Genomic DNA, 6,261 nt, shown 5'->3' on the forward strand with positions numbered 1-6,261 from the left:
GTGAACATTCAGTGTCTGCTATAAACTGGCGTGCAAAAATATATGGAATCAACAGTGTAGCATAAACAATGTAACTTAAACCATGCTCCAGTCAAAAAAACATAATTATTTAACATCAAATGTTCAGTGATACATTAGCACACAAAGTGCAAGTAGTGTTACTACTTACATATCGGAGCATTAATGTCCAACAAACAGTAAAATTAAAGTTTCACTGAAGAACGTGATTGTATGTATGTTACCTGATATGAGCTTCCTTCCAGGTAGGAAGCAAACTATCCCCAAGCTGATCCGCAGATCCCAAGACTCTTGAGGGTGGATAAGAGTCTTGTGGTTGACCGTATCAAACGCTGCTGAAAGGTCAAGGAGGATAAGAACGGATGACAGATTGGCTGATCTAGCAGCATGTAGATACAAACACTAGAGTCATGAACACACAAAAACTTGTTCAAAGATAGGCACAAAAATATACTTACATCAACAGAAGGTTCACAAAGACATAGTGAGACAAAGAGCTTCAATCAGGTAGCTAATTAAACAACAAAAAACAGGCGAACATCATGAACTGATTAATTTAATCACACAACAGAAGGGTCGTGCAGGGCTGCCCTCTAGTGGTCTGGCACGAGAACATAGTGAACAGAGAAAAAATGTCTATGTTCTCCTGACAATTACATTATTTAATTTAGTCAGTAAAAATTATATTCTCATTTGTAAAAGGTTAAAAAAGGTCGAGGAAGACAATTTCATCTTTTAAAATTGGACATCACACTGTAATATGGTCTGTGTTTGTATATAAAATGGTCCATGACAAAAAATAAGAAAAGATGATTTTTATTTTCTGGAAATAAGGCAGCAGGTGTTTAATATGTGTTTATACACTAAGAAAAGAAATACTTTTCAATACAATGACATTTCAATACTGAGTAAGATTGTTTATGTGACAAAGTTTTGTCCTTGTACAAAAATGTTAAAGCAGAGGGATTTGTGATTTCATTTACATTTTGGGAGGCTCCATAGGAGACGGTGTATAAGTGTAAGTATATTATTTATATTGTTTATAAGTGTATATAAGTGTTTATATTGTTTATAGGTGTATATACGTGTATATAAGTGTTTATAAGTGTATATACGTGTATATTGTTTATAAGTGTATAGAAGTGTTTATATTGTTTATAGGTGTATATACGTGTATATAAGTGTTTATAAGTGTATATATGTGTATATTGTTTATAAGTGTATATAAGTGTTTATATTGTATATAAGTGTTTATATTGTTTATAAGTGTATATAAGTGTTTATATTGTTTATAGGTGTATATACGTGTACATAAGTGTTTATAAGTGTATATACGTATATATTGTTTATAAGTGTATATAAGTGTTTATATTGTATATAAGTGTATATAAGTGTTTATATTGTTTATAAGTGTATATAAGTGTTTATATTGTTTATAACAACACTAAAGTCTCCTCTTGGTGAGTTATTGGCTTATTGTGATGATACGTGGTCTGTATGTGCGGCCAAGGATTCCGATCACATCGATGTGCTTATTGTGAGTCCCGGGTATAGCGCCACCAACAGGCACCAGGAAGTGTGTCAGTCACAAAGGTGGATTTTTTCACAGTTGCATGCAATGAACTTTTAAATGCTCCTCCTAGAGGGTTCATGCAATTGAGACCACACTTGGCCACTATGACGCAGAGATATTAGAGATGCGAAATTGCGAACAGATTTTTGATATCTCAAACACCGTTGCCATGGCATCGTGTCAAATGTACTTTTATTTCAGGCATATTTAAGGCTTTTGGCATGCTTAGGTTAACTTGAAATTTGACACATACATCACATTTGTCGGCTGTTAAGTGTGGATGTTGTGTTCTTATTACATTGCTAATTAATAGATGTACATTAGATGGAGCTAGTGTGTGATAGCTAGAAGGGTAGCAGGAGAGAAGAAGTGAAGTGGCACATGTTGCTAATGTTCAGTAAATGAAACCTGTTTGGTACTCGGTGTATTGCCTTATTATTTCACGTGAATACACAACAGTGGACAAAAAGGTCAGACAAAGCTGTGTCTCTTAAGTGGCTCACTAGCGCCCCCATTTGTCTAAAATGTGGGGTTTCATTTACCTACAGTTCCCAAATGGGTCAGTAACAATGTAAAATAGTCCACTGATATTTACCCACTTGATGCACTTGCCCACCGTGCATTGTTTTCTGGGAGGCACCGTATAGCGATAAAAAAACGTGCGATGGCCCGCCATCGCTGCTTGCAGCTATATTTTATTTATTTATTTATTTATTTTTTGCACACATTGGCCAATTGGGGTCCCTTAACATGCTCGAAAACTCTTGAAATTTGGCACACACGTCAGAGTCGGGCAACGCTAGGCTCGGGCAAAGGCTGGAATACGGGCGTGGCAGGTGGGCTCTGTAGCGCCCCCTGTAATGCAAAAACAAACATTTGTGCACAGATCGGGCAATTATGTACGCACATGTACGAGAGTTGGTACGCATATAGATCTCATTGACCCGAACAACTTTCGTGCTCTAAACTATGAGCTCCGCCTAACAGGAAGTCAGCCATTTTGGATTATTTCATAATTGCATGCGGTGAACTTTTAAATAGTCCTCCTAGGGAAATCATGCGATTGACATCAAACGTGGTGAACATGATGCCGAGATGTTGCACGCGGTGTGTATGTTCGGCCAAGGATTCCGATCGCATCGATGTGCCTATTGTGAATATCGGACATAGCGCCACCAACAGGCACCAGGAAGTGTGTCAGTCACAACAGTTGCATGTGGTGAACTTTTAAATACTCCTCCTAGGACATTCATGCGATTGACACCAAAAGTGGTCAACATGATGCCGAGACATTGCACTTGCTAAATTGTGAAGGGATTTTTGATATCTTGAATGGTGCTGCCATGGCGAGGCCACTACTTATGGTGAATTCAGAGAAACAGGAAGTGTCTTCTATCTAAGCCAAAAAATGTCTTATTGGGATGACACGTGGTGTGTATGTTCGGCCAAGGATTCCATCGATCGCATCGATGTGCTTATTGTGAGTCCTGGGTATAGCGCCACCAACAGGCCCCAGGAATTGTGTCAGTCACAAAGGTGTTTTTTTTCACAGTTGCATGCAATGAACTTTTAAATAGTCCTCCTAGGGAATTTATGCGATTGACACCAAACGTGGTGAACATGATGCCATATGCCAAATGGGCATATGGTGCTCATAAACTTGTTGTGCATACTGAAGAAGGCCTAGGTGTTTAGTCTGAGGTCATGAAAAATAAGGGGAGGAAAATCCATAAATGGTCATATGGGTGAAAGGTAATGGGAAATAAGAAGAAATTGGGTCAGTGTATTTAGAAAACATAGGAGGTAATGCCGGTAAATAAGGTGATATGGCACCTGGGCTCCTAGGAGCGCCAGGGTATATATTGAGAAGATATCTGAGGTTTTTTTTTGGTTCTTTGGGGGCGAAGGTGTGTGTGCGCCTGGGTGCGTGGTGGCGCGCGTGCGGGCGCGTGCCCGTGTCCGCGGGTCAAAGTGGGTGGTTTTTATTTTTGCAAGGACGTCGCGAGAGTTCTTGTTTTTCTTGATTGATTTTGCATGACATGCTCTTTTTGGGGGTTTTCATTTGTTACTTTTAATGTGGCAATTTGTTACTTTTAATTTGGCAATTTGTTACTTTTAATTTGGCAAATTATAATTTGTTGGCTGATTGACCACAATAAAGAGTCATTCTCATCCAGGTCTGAGGAGTTTTCTCAGTATTTTTGTAGTAATTATGGAGTTAACAGTTAAGTTTAACTAAAACAGTCTTTAGTAACCAAAAAGTCTAAGTGTGGAGATCACCCTGCGATGTGTCGACTTGGAGACCGGCTCTGAGTTCCGACACTGCCATGGCGAGGCGACTAAATTATGGGGAATTCAGGGAAACAGGAAATGTCTAATATCTAAAGCAAAAAATGTCATTGTGATGACACGCGGTTTGTATGTTCGGCCAAGGATTCCGATCGCATCGATGTGTCTATTGTGAATCTCGGACATAGCTCCACCAACAGGCCCCAGGAAGTGTGTCAGTCACTAATGTGGATTTTTTCACAGTTGCATGCAATGAACTTTTAAATACTCCTCCTAGAGGATTCATGTGATTGAATCTAATGTGAAATTGTGAATGGATTTTTGATAACTCAAACACTGTTGCCATGGCATCGTGTCAAAGTTTACTTTTATTTCAGGCATATTTAAGGCTTTTGGGGTGTTTAGATTAACTTGAAATTTGACACATACATCACATTTGTCGGCCGTTAAGTGTGGACAAAAAGGTCAGACAAAGGTGTGTCACTTAAGTCCCCCTGTTTGTCTAAAATGTGGGGTTTCATTTACATACCGTCCCCAAATGGGTCAGTAACAACATAAAATAGTCCACTGATATTTACCCACTTGATGCACTTGCCCACTGTGCATTGTTTTCTGGGAGGCACCGTATAGCGATAAAAAAACGTGCGAGGGCCCGCCATCGCTGCTTGCAGCTATATTTCTAAAATGGATTTGTTTTGTCAGGCTGCTTGACTGACAAAAAAGGACTGACCGGGGCTGCAAGGATTGGAGCTTCCCCAGCAGATCAGAGAGGCAAAGCATTCACTGCCAAACCCAAGAGGGCTTCCAAGAGCACCTGTGGAACCTGCGCATGCTGTTATGGATTTCCAGGAGCCTGAAAATTTTAAGGGCGAGGCAGTAATTCGCTACCACAAACATGGTACAACTGAGACCGTGGTATCACATGCAGATGTAGCTGCACCTTGCACCAGCCTGACTCATATGGCGTGTGAATCTTCTTTCTGGCCTAGTGTCAAGCATGATCCTGTGTGGTTTAACTGGCCTGGATATTTAAATCAACAGGGTCATCGCCCTTTACATTACTGTATACATCCTTTATGCCAGGTCATCACCTATCAGTGCTGTCAGTGCAGTCAGGGTTCTTTATCGTCATGCCTAATCGTGCAAGTCGTGGCCTAATGGTTAGAGCGTCTGACTCGTAATCCTAAGGTTGTGGGTTCGAGTCTCGGGCCGGCCACGACTGAGGTGCCCTTGAGCAAGGCACCGAAACCCCCAACTGCTCCCCGGGCGCCGCAGCATAAATGGCTGCCCACTGCTCCGGGTGTGTGTTCACTGCTGTATGTGTGCACTTTGGATGGGTCAAATGCAGAGAACGAATTCTAAGTCACCATACTTAGCCGTATGTCACGTCACTTTCACTTTTGCCAGGTCCCCAGCCAATAGCTCCAGTCCCACAGTCCCAGAACCAACAACTTGCATGGAGACTGCGAAAGGCAGAGCTTGTGGCAAGAGGGGAGCCACCAAAAAAGCGTCTGTCAAAAGAAGGCTACCACTACCAGTGTAAATTATGTGGTCAGTCAAAGAACAAACTTACTGGCCATACTCAAATTAAAGGTAAATGGTACTGTCCAGCATCTCGAAAGGCCATTGAACAGTGGAAAGACCCTTTGTAATTCAAACATTTATTTAACTTCAAATACTTTTTATTTCTTCTAGCAATTTTTTTATGTTATAACCATTGTAATAAGTGAAAAGCTCTATAGTGATAGTATTTATATAATAATTATTGTAGCTATAATATAAAAATTGGGATTAAATTAAATAGTAATAATAGTTGAATTAAAAATATATTGTTATTATTAATAATTGTCTTGTTAACAGTCCCTTTTTCCCTCGCTCTGGCCGAGTGGTTAAGGTGTTGGACTATTGACTGGAAGGTCATAAGTTTGAATCCAAGCTCCACCAAGCTGTCACTTCTGGGTCCCTGAGCAAGGCCCTTAACCCTCAGTTGTATTATTTTTTTAATTTGAAATAAATTGTACATCACTCTGCAAAAATGTAAATGTAGAAAATGTTTTTATAAAAAAAATATATCTCAAACATGATAACAATCAAGGTTCAAATGTCTTGTCTCAAAAAAATGAGGCAAGAAGCATTGACAAAGCCCAGAAAGAAGTATGTGATCAAAATATATCCCTAGAAGAACTATAATCATAAGTATTTTAAAAGATAATAAATCCCCAGACAGTGATGCCCTTACTGGAGAATTTTATAAGGCATTTCAAGATTACATACTGGAATTTTTGTTGTTAGTTTTTCTGGAGGATATAGATAATGGTAAACTCCCATAAACAATGTGTCAGGGTTTAATTACACTGATCCCAAAACCTAATAAAGATTGC

The sequence above is a fragment of the Tachysurus fulvidraco genome, chromosome 22, assembly GCF_022655615.1.
Source record: "Tachysurus fulvidraco isolate hzauxx_2018 chromosome 22, HZAU_PFXX_2.0, whole genome shotgun sequence".
Classification (NCBI taxonomy): Eukaryota; Metazoa; Chordata; class Actinopteri; order Siluriformes; family Bagridae; genus Tachysurus; species Tachysurus fulvidraco.